A 19,511-nucleotide genomic window follows, 5' to 3' on the forward strand; every position below is an offset into this window, starting at 1 on the left:
CGAGGAAAGGAAACAGAGGGATGTGTGGAGGGGGAAGCGTTGGTAGAGGTGTGGTGCCCACGGGGGACAACGTCAGGCGGAGTGGAAGTTGATGCAAGGAGAGTTGCTGAGTTCGAAAACGTGTATAAGATATGAGGACTCAGAGAATACAGACCTCTCTCCCCATTTGCTCAACTAGGTGATAAAACACACACACACACACACACACACACACACACACACACACACAGCATCCTGTCCACAGTCCACCCAGCTGTTCATCCTCTCCCTAAAGGGCTGGTCGTTAGAATGGGTTACCTGGCATAGGGTACGTGTGTGTGTGTGTGTGTGTGTGTGTGTGCTTATATATACATACGAGTAAAGACATGGTACGTATATACAAAGGTAAGACGACGGGGCTGCACGAGTGTAAAACTCTCTCCCCGCAACACACCCATAGTAATCATAGTTGGTAATCATGTAGTAATCACTTGGTAACCATAGGGTAATCACTTGGTAATCAGAGGGTAATCACATGGTGATCTCTTGTGACGAAGTGTCGCCTCGCCTTCCTGGCGAAGCGTTGGAAAGTTTGGGTGGGTTAGTTAGCGGTTTCTCCCGCAGGGTACGCACGGAGAGTGTGTTACGTGGGGGGGGGGGGGGAAAGGTGCGTGGAGGGAGTGTACAGAGTGTGTTAGTCGAAGGTACGAGGAGAGGGGTAGTGAGTGGGACGGTGTTGTGTGTAGGAGAGAGAGAGAGAGGAGAGAGAGAGAGAGAGAGAGAGAGAGAGAGAGAGAGAGAGAGAGAGAGAGAGAGAGAGAGAGAGAGAGAAGTGGAACAGACACTCGACATGAGACGCTAATGGTGGGGGTCCCCTCTCTTGGGGCTACCATTCCACCTTGCCCCTCTCCAGCCCCGCTCCCAAGCTCACCCACCCACCCCATCCCGTGGTCCGCCTCCCTTCCACCACCCCTTCCCGTCTCCGCCCTTCCCTCCTCCCTCCTCCTCAGTACCTGGAAGAGCCGTCAACTTCCTTACCCAGGCACCCGAGTGTGGGGTCCCCCCCCAACATTACTTGTAGCCTCCCGTTGTGTGGCAGACCCACCCTGGCCGCTGCACCCCACCTCCGTCACACGGTGACGTGTGACGCCCCGTCCTTGTGTAGGTGTGACGCCCCGTCCCTGTGTAGGTGTGACGCACCGTCCATGTGTAGGTGTGACGCCCCGTCCTTGTGTAGGTATGACGCCTCGTCCTTGTGTAGGTGTGACGCCTCGTCCTTGTGTAGGTGTGACGCCCCGTCCTTGTGTAGGTGTGACGCCCCGTCCTTGTGTAGGTGTGACGCCCGGTCCTTGTGTAGGTGTGGCTGGAGGGCAGAGGCTGTGACCCAGCCCCTCCAGGCTAACAGACCTCCCCCACCCCCTCCCTCTAGTAACACTATCACTAGTCCCCTGAGTTGGCAGTCCTCTGTACCAGGGTTGGCAGTCCTCTGTACCAGGGTTGGCAGTCCTCTGTACCAGGGTTGGCAGTCCTCTGTACCAGGGTTGGCAGTCCTCTGTACCAGGGTTGGCAGTCCTCTGTACCAGGGTTGGCAGTCCCCTGTACCAGGGTTGGCAGTCCTCTGTACAGGGTTGGCAGTCCTCTGTACAGGGTTGGCAGTCCTCTGTACCAGGTTGGCAGTCCTCTGTACCAGGTTGGCAGTCCTCTGTACAGGGTTGGCAGTCCTCTGTACAGGGTTGGCAGTCCTCTGTACAGGGTTGGCAGTCCTCTGTACCAGGTTGGCAGTCCTCTGTACCAGGTTGGCAGTCCTCTGTACCAGGTTGGCAGTCCTCTGTACCAGGTTGGCAGTCCTCTGTACCAGGTTGGCAGTCCTCTGTACCAGGTTGGCAGTCCTCTGTACAGGGTTGGCAGTCCTCTGTACCAGGTTGGCAGTCCTCTGTACAGGGTTGGCAGTCCTCTGTACAGGGTTGGCAGTCCTCTGTACCAGGTTGGCAGTCCTCTGTACCAGGTTGGCAGTCCTCTGTACAGGGTTGGCAGTCCTCTGTACCAGGTTGGCAGTCCTCTGTACCAGGTTGGCAGTCCTCTGTACAGGGTTGGCAGTCCTCTGTACCAGGTTGGCAGTCCTCTGTACCAGGTTGGCAGTCCTCTGTACAGGGTTGGCAGTCCTCTGTACAGGGTTGGCAGTCCTCTGTACAGGGTTGGCAGTCCTCTGTACAGGGTTGGCAGTCCTCTGTACCAGGTTGGCAGTCCTCTGTACAGGGTTGGCAGTCCTCTGTACAGGGTTGGCAGTCCTCTGTACAGGGTTGGCAGTCCTCTGTACCAGGTTGGCAGTCCTCTGTACAGGGTTGGCAGTCCTCTGTACAGGGTTGGCAGTCCTCTGTACAGGGTTGGCAGTCCTCTGTACAGGGTTGGCAGTCCTCTGTACAGGGTTGGCAGTCCTCTGTACAGGGTTGGCAGTCCTCTGTACCAGGTTGGCAGTCCTCTGTACCAGGTTGGCAGTCCTCTGTACAGGGTTGGCAGTCCTCTGTACAGGGTTGGCAGTCCTCTGTACCAGGTTGGCAGTCCTCTGTACAGGGTTGGCAGTCCTCTGTACAGGGTTGGCAGTCCTCTGTACAGGGTTGGCAGTCCTCTGTACCAGGTTGGCAGTCCTCTGTACAGGGTTGGCAGTCCTCTGTACAGGGTTGGCAGTCCTCTGTACAGGGTTGGCAGTCCTCTGTACAGGGTTGGCAGTCCTCTGTACCAGGTTGGCAGTCCTCTGTACAGGGTTGGCAGTCCTCTGTACCAGGTTGGCAGTCCTCTGTACAGGGTTGGCAGTCCTCTGTACAGGGTTGGCAGTCCTCTGTACAGGGTTGGCAGTCCTCTGTACAGGGTTGGCAGTCCTCTGTACAGGGTTGGCAGTCCTCTGTACAGGGTTGGCAGTCCTCTGTACAGGGTTGGCAGTCCTCTGTACAGGGTTGGCAGTCCTCTGTACAGGGTTGGCAGTCCTCTGTACAGGGTTGGCAGTCCTCTGTACAGGGTTGGCAGTCCTCTGTACCAGGTTGGCAGTCCTCTGTACAGGGTTGGCAGTCCTCTGTACCAGGTTGGCAGTCCTCTGTACAGGGTTGGCAGTCCTCTGTACAGGGTTGGCAGTCCTCTGTACAGGGTTGGCAGTCCTCTGTACAGGGTTGGCAGTCCTCTGTACCAGGTTGGCAGTCCTCTGTACCAGGTTGGCAGTCCTCTGTACCAGGTTGGCAGTCCTCTGTACCAGGTTGGCAGTCCTCTGTACCAGGTTGGCAGTCCTCTGTACCAGGTTGGCAGTCCTCTGTACCAGGGTTGGCAGTCCTCTGTACCAGGTTGGCAGTCCTCTGTACAGGGTTGGCAGTCCTCTGTACAGGGTTGGCAGTCCTCTGTACAGGGTTGGCAGTCCTCTGTACCAGGTTGGCAGTCCTCTGTACAGGGTTGGCAGTCCTCTGTACAGGGTTGGCAGTCCTCTGTACCAGGTTGGCAGTCCTCTGTACAGGGTTGGCAGTCCTCTGTACCAGGTTGGCAGTCCTCTGTACAGGGTTGGCAGTCCTCTGTACAGGGTTGGCAGTCCTCTGTACAGGGTTGGCAGTCCTCTGTACCAGGTTGGCAGTCCTCTGTACAGGGTTGGCAGTCCTCTGTACAGGGTTGGCAGTCCTCTGTACAGGGTTGGCAGTCCTCTGTACAGGGTTGGCAGTCCTCTGTACAGGGTTGGCAGTCCTCTGTACAGGGTTGGCAGTCCTCTGTACAGGGTTGGCAGTCCTCTGTACAGGGTTGGCAGTCCTCTGTACCAGGGTTGGCAGTCCTCTGTACAGGGTTGGCAGTCCTCTGTACAGGGTTGGCAGTCCTCTGTACCAGGTTGGCAGTCCTCTGTACCAGGTTGGCAGTCCTCTGTACCAGGTTGGCAGTCCTCTGTACAGGGTTGGCAGTCCTCTGTACCAGGTTGGCAGTCCTCTGTACAGGGTTGGCAGTCCTCTGTACCAGGTTGGCAGTCCTCTGTACAGGGTTGGCAGTCCTCTGTACAGGGTTGGCAGTCCTCTGTACCAGGGTTGGCAGTCCTCTGTACCAGGGTTGGCAGCCACATATACCAGGGTAATCAGCTTTGGTGTCACAGTCTCTCCCCCTCACCACTCGTGTCTCTCTGCTGCCTCCCACTCGTGTCTCTCTGCTGCCTCCCACTCGTGTCTCTCTGCTGCCTCCCACTCGTGTCTCTCTGCTGCCTCCCACTCGTGTCTCTCTGCTGCCTCCCACTCGTGTCTCTCTGCTGCCTCCCACTCGTGTCTCTCTGCTGCCTCCACTCGTGTCTCTCTGCTGCCTCCACTCGTGTCTCTCTGCTGCCTCCCACTCGTGTCTCTCTGCTGCCTCCCACTCGTGTCTCTCTGCTGCCTCCCACTCGTGTCTCTCTGCTGCCTCCCACTCGTGTCTCTCTGCTGCCTCCCACTCGTGTCTCTCTGCTGCCTCCCCCTTGTGTCTCTCTGCTGCCTCCACTCGTGTCTCTTGCTGCCTCCCACTCGTGTCTCTCTGCTGCCTCACTCGTGTCTCTCTGCTGCCTCCACTCGTGTCTCTCTGCTGCCTCCCACTCGTGTCTCTCTGCTGCCTCCCACTCGTGTCTCTCTGCTGCCTCCCACTCGTGTCTCTCTGCTGCCTCCCACTCGTGTCTCTCTGCTGGCGAGGCGAAACCTCACCAGGTGATCGCTTACTCACCATTGACTTCCTCTGTTGCAGGATCACCAGGCAGCGGCTCTCCCACGCCTAAGAATGAGACGGTGAGTAGCGGATGGTGATCTCCGGGGTTACTGGTGACGTGTGGATGTGTCCTGGTGAGGTGTGTGGATGTAGCCTGGTGAGGTGTGTGGACGTGTCCTGGTAAGGTGTGTGGACGTGTCCTGGTAAGGTGTGTGGACGTGTCCTGGTGAGATGTGTGGACGTGTCCTTGCGTGGTGTGTAGACGTGTCCTGGTGAGGTGTTTTGACGTGTGCTGGTAAGGTGTGTGGACGTGTGCTGGTGAGATGTTTGGACGTGTGACAGATTCTGTCTTGGTCATTAGGAAGCAGACCAGAAGAGCAATAATCATGTGATAACAGTTATATATATTTTTCGTGAGGGTATTTCGGATTTCATTGTTAACGTCACCGTCTCAGACACACGGCAGTGGCTGTACTGGACAGAATTTTTTGGGCTAGACGCTTGCCAGTGTGGAGGCGGGTGTAGTACACTCAGGTGTACATAAGGTTTGAGGAGAGGAGTCGAGAATGGGTTGTCAGCCCTCCATCGGGAATGGCTCCTCAGAGGCACCGCGCATGGGAACTGGGTGAAATGCTCTGCCGTGGAAGCGCTTACAACATGCACCAGTGAGGGGGAAGAGAAAGGGAAAGGAAAAGGGAAAGGAAAAGGGAAAGAGAAAGGGAAAGGCTCAGAACTACAACGAGGGAAAGGAAAGAGTCCCCACACCAGAGCGAGAAAGACTCCTCCTCCACACAAAGCAGAGAAACGAGCTGCTGGCTGACCTACTAGAAATATCACAGCTCACGGAGCTAGACCAGGAAGTTTAGAAGACGTGAGTCGTAGTTAGAGAAAAGATTTAGAAGATAGATAGATAGATAGATAGATAGATAGATAGATAGATAGAGAGAGAGAGAGAGAGAGAGAGAGAGAGAGAGAGAGAGAGAGAGAGAGAGAGAGAGAGAGAGAGAGATCATTAAGTTAGAATACTGGTGTGTGTGTGTGTGTGTGTGTGTGTGTGTGTGCAGGCGTCATGACCGTGCAAGGGGAAGCGCAATGGTGGTTATAAAGTATACAGGGTTGAGGGAGGGAGGGAGGGAGAGTCCTGTCTTCCAGGCCCCGTCTTGACGCTGTTCAAGATCTGAACTGCTTGTGGGGTGGGTGACATGAGGCTCTGTTCTCTGTGTGTGTTCTACATGTGGGAAGGTATTGTTATATCATCATTATATACTATGGGGGAATTCTGAGAAGGCGTGGTCTCCCAGTCTACTCGCTGAGGTGACGACCTCCCCCACGCCAGCTTCTACCACGACAGGGAGTGGTGGACGTGAGATAACGCGGCTGAAGTCACAAGTTGGGATAAGGTAAACAAGAGGAGGTGATCCCTGTAGGTCCTCAGGGCTCGGGGGTGTTCGACAGATCCCCCAGCAGCCCATACTGTTGAGGTACACACTGGGGGACATGACAGAGGGCCAGGGGTACGTATATACATGGGGGTTAGACGTGGGCGCGCGAGCTGCCCCCGCCTCCAACAGCTTCGACGGCCAAGGAAATAGGGACCCCACTCGGCCGCTCGGACCTGCGAAGCCTGCCGAAGGTGGTCAAGCCAAGGCAGGTGTCCCGACCTTGGGATTGGGACAGGCCAGCGTGAGTGGGAGTCCCGTGTCCAGACCGGCTGGCTCCCGGGAATTACATTATCTGGGTTATTCATTTGGTGTATAAAGTGAGGCAGTTGGCTGCTTAGTGAGGGAGGGAGACCAGGAGGCATGAGACTAGTATATATATATATATATATATATATATATATATATATATATATATATATATATATATATATATATATACCCTAGACTGAGCCAGGTATCCATTGTATATACCAGCCCCCTGCCGCAACCAGGATTCGTATGTCCCCCCCCCCCCCTCAGATCCTCTCCACCCCAACATATATCCCTTAGTCCTCTCCACCTTAGCTCGTGGTCCCCCCCCCCCTCTCTCTCTCTCTCTCTCTCTCTCTCTCTCTCTCTCTCTCTCTCTCTCTCTCTCTCTCTCTCTCTCTCTCTCTCTCTCTCTCTCTCTCTCTCTCTCTCTCTCTCTCTCTCTCTCAAGATCTATCGTTGTCCAGATAAGTTCGTCGATTCAGAATCCCGGAACTTGCCAGATTCCTCCTTTCCCTTCCAGTTTTAAGGAAGGTAATTGCGTTATATTTAGCCGTGTCTTGGCTGGCTCCAGAGCCGGCCAGTTTGGACGCTAGTCCTGCTGCACGCATTACACACCTTTTTTTTTTTTTCCCCAGCGTGTTTATATGCAATTTTAGACAGGAATTTCACAAAGCCACGTTCAAGTTTAATTTCCCACATTTTTTAGTCTATATTTCCGTAAACCTTTTTTTTTTTTTTTACATTCGTGAGATGAATGTTATTTGAATGTTTGCCAGTAATGCATAAACCAGTTTAATATCGTCCCTTATTTTTTACCAAATGATAAAAGTGTCCTGTAATGATATTACAGGATCATCCTTACAGGCTGATTCCTCTGAACTACCCATAGTTACAACGAGGTCATCCCTGATCCCTGTAACTATTCGTGATACATGCCAGTTTGGCCCAAAACCACCCCATCTCCCTGTCCTGCCGAACAGGCGAAGCATTTGAAATCCTTCTTCCATTTGCCTGTCTTCCACACCACCAGCTCTCACCTCCTCATCTCGTATCATAGGATGGTCTTCCCAGTCATAGACCATCATCAAGACCCCGGAACAACAGGGGACCCAAGCCTGAGCCTTGTGGCACTCCCTCGCTGACTTCACTGTAAACAGTGCTCCCCCTGGGCACTGTTCTCATGTCGCTACCATTTCAGTATTCTTTGACCATCTGTCCACCTTCCTAGTGATAGCAGCTTGATTATGTGTCGGTATTTGAGTGTGCATGTTTCTGAAAGATGTGTATGTATATACTTCTTCTCTGCATATATATATATATATATATATATATATATATATATATATATATATATATATATATATATATATATATATACACACGCCTTTTCCCGCGTTGGCGAGGTACTGTCAAGAACAGATGACTGAGCCTTAGAGGGGAAAAATCCTTACTTGGCCCCCTTCTCTATTCCTTGTTCTGAAACATTAAAACGGGAGGGGAGGATTTCCAGCCCCCGCTACCACCCCATTTAGTCTCCTTTTACGACACGAAGGGAATACATGCTATCCCCAGGGATTATATATATATATATATATATATATATATATATATATATATATATATATATATATATATATATATATATATGCATGCGTGTGTGTGTGTGTGTGTGTGAATGTATGTAGGTATGTATGTATTTCATACATATTCGCCATTTCCCACGTTAGCAAGGTAGCATTTAGAATAGAGGACTGAGCCTAAGATCGAAAATCTTGTTGTCTTGTTTTTCGCACATTATTTACCTCCTTCCAAAACATTTAATTCTCCCTGCATACTCACTCCTCTCTCCAAAACTCTTGCATTTACCTCCCATCCAAAGGTTATTGATACTCATACAACCCACAAAGTTTATTGTTACTCATACAGCCCACCTCGTATTTGTCCTCTTTTTTCAAATCTCCACCTTTACTCGCTCAACCCAACTCTCAATTTTTTTTGCCCTCTTTTTCAACCGCTGCACGTTTCTCTTAACCTCCCGCCCCTTTCTCTTATACATCTCCCAATCATTTAAACTCCTTCCCTTTAAGTACCGCCAGAAAGCCTCTCTTTTCTCTTTCACATGCAACTTTACTTCTTCATTCCACCACTTACTACCCTTTCTGATATGCCCACCGCCCACCTTTCGCATACCACATGCATCTCTCACACATGCCAGCACTGCTTCCGAAAATACCACCCATTACTCATGCTTCATTTACTCTCGTCTTTTGCTATTCTTCACAGAATCTCTCACGCAAGTCTTTTTCCAAACACACTAACTTTCACTAATCTTCTCACAATATTCTTTCCACTTTTCTTTAAACTTTCTACTAATCTTTACCCTCTTCGCCATAGATAGTGAACAGACATCCCACCAGCTGCCTCTCTCATCACATTTACATTTAAGTCTCTCTTTTACACGCCTATCAGTTATTATGTAATCTAATGATGCCAGCTGACCATCTCTCCTATTCACATTCGTATGCTTGTCCACGTTTTATTTTTTACCAGGTTTTCCCAGTCACCAATCCATTTTCATCACACTACTCCTCAGAGCTGCAGTTCACCATTTCCCTACCTGCCACATTATTCACCTTCTCATTCAAATTACCCATCAATGATACCCGGTCTTGTGCATCAAAGCTGCTGACACACTCACTCAGCTGTTCCCAAAATGCTTGCCTCTCATGATCTTTCTTCTCATGCCCAGGTGCATGAGCGCCAATAACCACCCATCTCTCGCCATCCACTTTCAGTTTTAACCCACATCAGTGTAGAATTTACTTACTTTCTTTCTCTCACTCCCACGGCTCCTACATCAGGAGTAGTGCTACTCATTCCTTAGCTTTTGTCCTCTCACCAACTCCTGACTTTACTCCTGAGACTTTTCCAAGCCACTCTTCCCCTTTACCCTTGAGCTTCGTTTCACTCAGAGCCAGAACATCCAGGTTCCTTTCCTCAAACATACTACCAATCTCTCCTTTCTTCTCATCTTGGTTACATCCACACCCCTCCAGACACCCCAGCTTGAGCCTTCGAGGAGGATGAGCGCTCCCTGCTTGGATCCTCCTTCTTGTTCCTTCTTTTAAAAATTCAGATGCACGAAGGCGCTGGGGGTTGGGGGTAGGATTTCCAGCGCCCCCTTGCTCCCGGGGCCCCCTTTAGCCTCCTCCCCACAACACGCAGGGTACACGGAGGTAGGTTTCCTTCTCCCATACCCAGGGGTACGTGTGTGTGTGTGTGTGTGTGTGTGTGTGTGTGTGTGTGTGTGTGTGTGTGTGTGTGTGCTGTCTCATCAGACCCAGCTACTGCTGAAACAACTCTCCCCCCACCTCTCTCTCTCTCTCTCTCTCTCTCTCTCTCTCTCTCTCTCTCTCTCTCTCTCTCTCTCTCTCTCTCTCTCTCTCTCTCTCTCTCACACACACACACACACACACACACGTATCTGCTGCACCTGTCACCAGGGGTGCGCTGTGTCTCCCTCAGTCCCTGTCCCTCCCTTATCGTGCACATTCCACGTCAGAATCTCTTGCTCACGCCCTCCCGCCCGCCCGCCCGCCCGCTGTGCTGCTGCGGCCCTGGAATTTTTACGGGCGAGGTGCCGCAGCGGTGGCGGCTTGGTGGGGGAGGGGGTGCCGGGCGGGTGCCTCCCCGCATGCGGCGCTGCGCCAACAGCTTTGGCTCGAAACTGAGAATGAATAACTAGAACCACATGACGTCAGAATGACGTCACGGGGTGGGCGGGGCTCCGTGCTGGGGGCGGGGGGGGAGAGGGTTGGGGTTGGGGAGGGGAGGAGTGTGGTTGGGGGGCGTGGCTGGGCAAGTGCTGGCGAGGTTCACAAGTCAATAAACTGGGCGGTTGCTGCCGGTGCTCTGGGCCCGGACCCGCTACATCCCACCCTAGGGGTGGAAACCACTCGGGATGTGACATGACCAGTGTGACGTGAGCAGTGTGCTGATGTAACGCGACTCGTGTGCTGGTGTGACATGAGCAGTGTGGTAGTGATGCTGGTGTGACATGATCGTGTGATGGTGATGCTGGTGTGACATGAGCAGTGTGGTTGTGCTGTTGGTGTGACATGAGCAGTAGTACTGCTGGTGTGACATGAGCAGTGTGGTAGTGCTGCTGGTGTGATGAGCAGTGTGGTAGTACTGCTGGTGTGACATGATCAGTGTGGTAGTACTGTTGGTGTGACATGAGCAGTGTGGTAGTACTGCTGGTGTGACATGAGCAGTGTGGTAGTGCTGTTGGTGTGACATGAGCAGTGTGGTAGTGCTGCTGGTGTGACATGAGCAGTGTGGTAGTACTGCTGGTGTGACATGAGCAGTGTGGTAGTACTGTTGGTATGACATGAGCAGTGTGGTAGTGATGCTGGTGTGACATGAGCAGTGTGGTAGTGCTGCTGGTGTGACATTAGCAGTGTGGTAGTGCTGTTGGTATGACATGAACAGTGTGGTAGTGATGCTGGTGTGACATGAGCAGTGTGGTAGTGCTGTTGGTGTGACATGAGCAGTGTGGTAGTGCTGCTGGTGTGACATTAGCAGTGTGGTAGTGCTGTTGGTATGACATGAGCAGTGTGGTAGTGATGCTGGTGTGACATGAGCAGTGTGGTAGTACTGCTGGTGTGACATGAGCAGTGTGGTAGTACTGTTGGTATGACATGAGCAGTGTGGTAGTACTGCTGGTGTGACATGATCAGTGTGGTAGTACTGTTGGTGTGACATGAGCAGTGTGGTAGTGATGCTGGTGTGACATGAGCAGTGTGGTAGTGATGCTGGTGTGACATTAGCAGTGTGGTAGTGCTGTTGGTGTGACATGAGCAGTGTGGTAGTACTGCTGGTGTGACATGAGCAGTGTGGTAGTGCTGTTGGTGTGACATGAGCAGTGTGGTAGTGCTGTTGGTGTGACATTAGCAGTGTGGTAGTGCTGTTGGTGTGACATGAGCAGTGTGGTAGTGCTGTTGGTGTGACATGATCAGTGTGGTAGTGATGCTGGTGTGACATGAGCAATGTGGTAGTGATGCTGGTGTGAGCAGTGTGGTAGTGTTGTTGGTGTGACATGAGCAGTGTGGTAGTACTGCTTGTGTGACATGAGCAGTGTGGTAGTACTGCTGGTGTGACATGATCAGTGTGGTAGTGCTGTTGGTGTGACATGAGCAGTGTGGTAGTACTGCTGGTGTGACATGATCAGTGTGGTAGTGCTGCTGGTGTGACATGAGCAGTGTGGTAGTACTGCTGGTGTGACATGATCAGTGTGGTAGTGATGCTGGTGTGACATGAGCAGTGTGGTAGTACTGTTGGTGTGACATGAGCAGTGTGGTAGTGATGCTGGTGTGACATGAGCAGTGTGGTAGTACTGTTGGTGTGACATGAGCAGTGTGGTAGTGATGCTGGTGTGACATGATCAGTGTGGTAGTGATGCTGGTGTGACATGAGCAGTGTGGTAGTACTGTTGGTGTGACATGAGCAGTGTGGTAGTGATGCTGGTGTGACATGAGCAGTGTGGTAGTGCTGTTGGTGTGACATGAGCAGTGTGGTAGTGCTGTTGGTGTGACATGAGCAGTGTGGTAGTGATGCTGGTGTGACATGACCACTGTACTGACTCAGTCGTTGTGACATGATCAGTGTGTTGGTCATGTCGAGCCCCCGGGGTGGGAAGGGAAGGGAAGGTTACCAGTCCTCCTGGCCACATCTCAGGCGCCCCAGCATGACCTAAACGAGTGAATTCAACACTGGAAACCTCCCCACATGTGATAGTACATGATCGCTCTTATCATAGCTTATCTCCAGCCATGATTGAGTGATTAACACGGTGGGTAGGTGACGGCAGTGGGCCCCCACTGCATTGTGCCACGCACATATATATACGCAATGCCTTTTTTTTCTATAGTATGTACCACAAAATATTGTAGGTGGCCCTCCAGTGGGTGCAGTATCTCTAGCCGCCACAGAGACCCAGATAAGACTCGACTAGATGGCGATAAGGGATTCCTGTATTTAGTGTATATTTTCCACAGATATGACAGCCAGCGTTGGACCCACGCCCAGGGGAGCGGAACGTATATCAGTGATTTCCCCAGTGTGTGTGCTATGATCAGACCCACTGACGACATGTGGTACTACCCAGTGTGAACATGGCGCATGATCACGCCATCACCAGTGGTGGTGGAAGTGTACTAGAGAGGCAGGTTTGACAGGTGTGGGAGGTGCTGGACAGTATACCGCTGGTTGACAGGTGTTGTAGATGACGGAACTTGATAGTTTGCTGGACAGATATTAGTCTCAGGTTGGAGATAAGGCGACGGCAAGTGCTCGAGACGAGAGCTCACAAACCACGAAGATCTGATCAGTCGTTTACGAGTCGTCTGAAAACACGACACGTGAAGGACGGCCTCTTGATGCATGTGGACGGGCGGCCTACACGTAGGAGTGTCGCTGATGTGAGCTACGATGATAAGATACGGCGATGGTGAGCTGCCCCCGCCGTGCACCGGGGGGTCCTTTCCAATGGCATGACTGTAGCCTGGAAATTATGGAGGCATTATAGCCAGTCGGGAGTGTGTGTGTGTGTGTGTGTACCAGACACAGGCCGTTGAGAGAGAGAGAGAGAGAGAGAGAGAGAGAGAGAGAGAGAGAGAGAGAGAGAGAGAGAGAGAGAGAGAGAGAGTAGGGGCCAGGCGGGCTGGGGCGTAGCAGCCATCTGTACACAGCAGGAGGGGCGGGCACCGACCGGGAGTGGAGGAGGAGGAGGAGGAAGGAGGAGGAGAATCTTCGACTGGCTCGGCGGTGGATGGTGTGGCCGGCGGGGGTAGGCGAGCTGCTGAAGGAAAGCAGAAGACGCCAGATGCAGTTCGAGACGGCAGACACCGCACTCAGTAGAGACAGATCCGAGACAGATGTGGCTTTTTTTGCACGGAATCAGGGACAGGGGACGGAGGCGCCTCTCCTGCCGCTTGGACGGTAATGGCTGAAGCGTTGAATGTGAGAAGGCGGTACACGAGTCGATGTTCACTACATAAATAACATGGCCCTAAACGTAGCTTGACCCCCCTCCCCATGTGATATATACGGTAACACCGCTCCCTCCTCCACCACCCTCAAATTAAGCTAGCAAGTCATACCTTGGCATTTCCAGATATCCACGTCTTCCCCTCCTCCCACAGAGCCATTCTCCGCCGGAGACTTCCATAGGTTTGCCGACTTGGACCTTCACAAGTCCAGAGTCATTGACTGTGTGTAGGAGAAGATGCTGTCACTTCTGTACGTCTTAAGTTCCCCTGTATTCTCTGGCAGAGAGGGGGGCATGGGGCGATGCTTTCTGCTGAGATAAAAAGTGAATTTCGTAAAAGGTTTTCCCGTCGTTCGCTTTGTTCTCTTCGTTAGCGATGGTGGCGTTGGTATAGTGGTACCACGGTGGTGGTGTAGACTTGTGTGCTGGTTTCAGTGAGGGACGTCTGTCTGTCTGTCTGTTTCCCCATCATCACCTGGTGTTATCCTAGACGTGTCTCATGGCTAACCTCGTCATTTGTGTTGGTATTATACTGTGGTTCTCGTCTGCGTCTGGAGGTACGTGTCCCCAGGCTCTCCCACGTACTGTGTCAGTCCCCATCACGTGCTGAGAGTCCCCACCAGGTGTGGCCAGCCCCGACCACGTGTACGGTAGGCCTCGAAGATTTGGTCATCTGTTGGGATGTTGATTAGTTAGTCTATTTCAGAGGCTACAGTTTCTCCTCCCTCTGGAATTAGTCTTGAAGCAGCGGTCATGCGGAGCACAACCGCTTTGTGGCGAATCAGGGATGGTAGGATGGATCTTGCGACCTCTCAAGACGAGAGAAGAAATACCAGTGTTGACGCTCCTTCGAGGCACATTCTCTCGGGAATAGACCCCTGCTGAATGCTGGCATCACCCTACAAGACGGACGGTATTACAGAATCAGAAGGTGTTCAAATATCTTTCGCGACCCATATTGATACAGTTGAGGTGGTAGATTACAGAAGAGGACCGAAAACACTGAGGCTGTAATCTTTGGAAGGTAGACGCGAGGGTATTTGTTCATCCTAGAAGGCATGGTCTCCAACGCTGTAATATATTAGCCTTGAAGTCAGAGGGTTATGTAAGCACTGGAAGAGAATGTATTTTGAACACCCGGGGGCCCAGAGCTATACCACACAACGCCTGAAACCTTCACATACACTGTGGGATGTACGGTGGGGAGAAATCAGGATTCTGAACAGGTAGTTTCAATGTGTACCAAACCAATTATGTATGCACACTGCAGACCGCAGCCACCAACAGCCTGGTTGACCACCGTCGCAACTCGAGCAGCTTGGCCCCAGCCGGGGATGGGGTTACGATTGCTGCGGAGTGCGCGCGAGAGGTAGTTGAACGTGCCCACACCCGCCTCACGGGGTACGTTTAGTGATCCTCACCTTCGCAGATGTCAGCACTTAGTGCCCATGCTCACAGGGCGAGACTGTGAAATGTTGGGTGTTGTCCAGGATCAACAGAAGGACGGGGTTCGATGAAGCAGCCAGTTATTAAAAGGAAACAAACCCGTGTTGACCTTACCTGACGTAACCAAGTTGGCTTCGACCACAATACGCGGGTTGGCCGGACCGCCGGGAGCCTCCAGACAAAGGATGGTTTAAGTTTACTCTACTGAAGTAAAGCCAATGAAACTTTCGGAAATTTACATATATTGAAAGAGACAGTACCCGGGTAAGATCAACTTTGCTGGGAGATTCAGTATCTCCTTCCTTGCCATCAGTGGTGGGAAGGTTCGCAGCGTGTGGTAGGTGAGGAAGGGAGAGATGGCTAACGTGGAGACAACTGCTGCTGCAATGTACAGTGGTCTGCCACGCCCCCTGCACCACCACCACCACCACCCGCCCACGCCCCCTGCACCACCACCCGCCCACGCCCCCTGCACCACCACCACCACCCGCCCACGCCCCCTGCACCACCACCACCCGCCCACGCCCCCCCTACACCACCACCCGCCCACGCCTCCTCCGCTACCACCACCACCACCATTCCACGCCCCGTGTATCACCCGTTCACGCCCCCTGCCACTACTACAAGGTTGGAGGTGTGGTAGGAGTCGATGTGGAGCAGCTGGACCAGGTGCTGGCTCCACGGAGCGCTATGGTCCTTGGGGTCTGGCCTGACCTGGGAGGGTGGTCAATGCTGCGTCATCTGGTGGATGTGTGACCTGACCTGGCTAGTGCTAGAGAGGGAGGCGTCCCGAGCGGAGGTCAAGGACAGTGGCCGGGAGGAGGTAGGTCACGGCTGTGTGGGTCACTCGTCCAAGAGGGAGCAGTGGGCGGCGCATGGGTCAGACGTCCGCTCTCACCCACTAATGACGTGGGGCAGGTGTGAGGTACAGTCCCACACCTGTTATCCACCAGTGACGTGGGGCAGGTGTGAGGTACAGTCGCACACCTGTTATCCATCAGTGACGTGGGGCAGGTGTAGGGTACAGTCCCACACCTGTCACCTCCCAGTGATGTAGCCAGGTGTAGACTTCAGTATCACACCTGCCCTAAAGCAGTGACGGGGAGCTAGAAGGCAGGGGTGGGGTACTAGCTCTGTACACCTGCATCGCCCACACACCTGACAACACAGCCCAACAACTGCAGCTGTCGAGTTTCTAGAGGCAGTTTAACACAGCTTCTTTGTGTTGCAAAGGAGTGGAAAAAGAAAGGCTGTGGTGTGAATGTGAGTAAAATCTTGCCATCACCAGCACATATTTTTTTTTTCTAGTGGTGGACTCCACCGCTGAGAAATATGTTGTCCACGTTTGTATGACCTTTTCCTCCCACTGAACACCGCACTGTTCTGTCTGGTCGCCGAATCTGTACCTAATGTGAAGAAATGGTCACGTGTTGTATCGGCGAAATTATGAAGCATTTTGAAAACTTCTCTCGTACCGTCATTCCAATATTATATATATATATATATATATATATATATATATATATATATATATATATATATATATATATATATATATATATATATATATATATATATAATGATTTTAGATCTGATTCTTTTGTCATAGATTTGCTTCTTACCAACGGAACCAGTTTTGTTGCTCCTCTTTGTATTAGTTCTGTTATTTATCTTTTCGTCTTTAAGAAAGTTCAACGACCAAAACTGAACAGCGTCGTCTTTGATGTGGTCTGAATGTTTATAGTCGTGCTCAAGGATCGCACAGTCGTGCTCAAGGGTCGTGCAGTCATACTCAAGGATCGCACAGTCGTGCTCAAGGGTCGTACAGTCGTGCTCAAGGATCGTACAGTCGTGCTCAAGGATCGTACAGTCGTGCTCAAGGGTCGCACAGTCGTGCTCAAGGGTCGTACAGTCGTGCTCAAGGTCGTTCCATCAATGCTCGAGAGTTAAACGTCAATTTAACATGTTAGAATATGATTCTGTTAATCATATTGATCTTCACAACTCCGCACCTCCGCCAGGTCTGTATATTAATCAGTGTTTAGATTATTATTAATCATCGCTCCTTCACCCGTCAGTGATGATGTAGCCTGGCTAGAATTGAGGTCTCGGTGTCAGCAGGTAATTGCCAAACTGCCGTGCGAACTGCCCGTGTTGGTCGAGGAGGGTGGACTGGTTCAGCGAGGTGAGGGCTTCTTGGTGTGTGTGTGTGTGTGTGTGTGTGTGTGTGTGTGTGTGTGTGTGTGTGCCGGTCAGCTGACGGTCCTCCTCCGGGATGTAAAAGGCTAGCGTAAATTGTTCGTCCGGGGCCGGAGGGGCAGAGCGGCTGGTTTGTGAGTAGCGGTGACGAGAGGGCTGCCCTTGGGAGATAGTTGGACAGCCGGGGGGTTTAGGGGTGAGGAAGGTCAGGGCCAAGGTTGGCCCCCGAGGGAGCGGAGGTCAGGGCCAAGGCTAGGTCTGCAGCAGCAGGTGGTCAGGGTCGAGGTTAGCCAGCCACATAACTGGTGGTGGTTTGGCTCATCAGAAACGTTCAGATAAACTATAACCTGATGTAGGTGTGTGTGTGTGTGTGTGTGTGTGTGTGTGTGTGTGTGTGTGTGTGTGTGTGTGTGTGTAATTACCTGTTTGTAGTGCACGGAGAGGCTTTCTTACACTCTTAAGGCCCATATCTTGAACCATCTCTACCATCAGGCACCTTAGTAAACCTCTGTATAATGTCTACATTCATCATCTCATATCTCAGTTTATTCCAGTCATTCACAACCTTATATGATCAAAATTACTTTTTTCTTTAATAAGTTCTACAACAAGCTTCGTGTTTGATTTCATGATATGGACTCTGGTTGTTATGTCTTTGCTGTTGTAGAAACGATGGTCAGTGTCGAAAGCATCAGACTGGATTAAAAGGGAGAAAAATCCCAGGTCTTGATCAAATCACTTCTTACTCTTTTGACTTCTGCAGTAGGTAAGCTTGAGGCCTCCGGCCTTCCCCCAGTAACCTCACTTTCTTCATTCTCGTACCATCGCTCCCTCCCTCCTCTGGACCTTCTCTATTAGTTCTTTCGCGCTGCTTCTACGCGCGGTGACCCGACTTCAGCGTATCCTGGTGCTGCCCTAACTTAGGGGAGTGAGCAGTGAACTGAGTATCACCTCAGTTGATGGTGCGAGTCTCCCTCAGGACAGGCTAAGGGACGATGAGTGTGTGTGTGTGTGTGTGTGTGTGTGTGTGTGTGTGTGTGTGTGTGTGTGTGTGTGTGTGTGTGTGCAGGTGGCAGTGTGTGTGTGTGGGGGGGGAGGGACGACCCCTTCCAGTGTCCATCTGCCCTGCCACACCACACCTTTAAAGGCCCGCTATTTATACTCGCACCCTCGCTCGGAATACATCCCAGTGGGCCAGCGCTCGCTCGCTGCAGAGCCTCTTGATGACCACCTGTTTCTGACGTACGTGGGGGTAGAGGGAAGGGTTGGGTGGGGGTGTAGATGGGCGTTACACCTCACACCGTCCGTCCCCCACACCTCACCCTCATCCCGGGTGACATGAGGAGGAGGAGGTCGGGTTGACGCGCCCCTGTTACCGCTCCTCCTCCTCCTGCTTTGACGGACGGAGATTATGCTACTTTGATGAGTTTATATATATATATATATATATATATATATATATATATATATATATATATATATATATATATAACATACCTCCGTGGAGTGATATCAATGACCGCCCACTGATTATTGTAAAATTATGTAATAGCTCTCTCATTACCTCGTCAGTAAGATCTAATTTTAGAGAGCCTGCGTGAGAACATGTGGTGAGTTGTGTCGTTCTTATACCAGGTACAAAGCTGTGAACACTAGACTCCTCGTGTCACTTGCTGTGGACCCGGGGACACACACACACACACACACACACACGCCTCACCTCACCTCACGCGTGCCTTAAGTTGGTGTTTGGAGGCTTGTCCTCCTCCATAATTCGGTATGGGACCGAAGTAAAGCGTTGCTCCCCTGATCAGTCTGGCTGTTGGAGGCTGTATACCCTCCCTCCCACAGCCTAGCTGGCTGGCCAGGGACACCACTTTGGTTTTCCACAGGGGTGGACCGAACCCCTAGCGCTTCAGTCTCTCGGGTAGTGACCTCAGCAGTTTCTGGCTGCAGAAGCTCGCGCGCTCTCTTCCCCCCGCTGAATTTATGGTAGCGGGGGTTGGTGGTGGTAGTAGTAGTGTGTGTGTGTGGAAAGAGAGAGAGAGAGAGAGAGAGAGAGAGAGAGAGAGAGAGAGAGAGAGAGAGAGAGAGAGAGAGAGAGACCTCTGGGTGGCCCGAAGTCTACGGTGGCGTCGCGATGCGTTTCATTTACTCGCGTGTTTGTTGTGATGAGGGCGGGAGGTGGCTCGACCTGCCCTACTCCTACAGTACAGTACTGCAGGAATTGTTTACATGCACCATCTTAAGTTGCAGGAAGCCGGTGGCCCAGCCAGTGGCGGACCAACCTAAACACAGGGTAGGGTAGGGTAGGTAGGTAGGTAGGTAGGTAGGTAGGTAGGCTACGAGCCTGTCTGAGGACGAGGGCTGTATGTCCTGGCTCTAAGGGAAGGCTTGGGGAATGGCTTCCTGGTCCCTCTTCTTGGCTAGGGCCAACGTATCGTACGCTTCACATCCCTGGG

At 52.0% G+C, this 19,511-nt stretch overlaps 1 protein-coding gene across 1 annotated transcript in view; it reads left to right on the top strand.

Annotated features, from left to right (window-relative positions):
• LOC139761971 (stress-activated protein kinase JNK-like) overlaps positions 1–19,511 on the top strand; it is a 187,720-nt gene that overhangs the window by 119,519 nt on the left and 48,690 nt on the right. Inside the window, 1 exon segment of the mRNA XM_071686705.1 lies at positions 4,702–4,742. The gene's annotated coding sequence lies outside the window, so the exon portion shown is untranslated.

This window comes from Panulirus ornatus, chromosome 42 (assembly GCF_036320965.1).
Source record: "Panulirus ornatus isolate Po-2019 chromosome 42, ASM3632096v1, whole genome shotgun sequence".
In the NCBI taxonomy this organism is placed as follows: domain Eukaryota; kingdom Metazoa; phylum Arthropoda; class Malacostraca; order Decapoda; family Palinuridae; genus Panulirus; species Panulirus ornatus.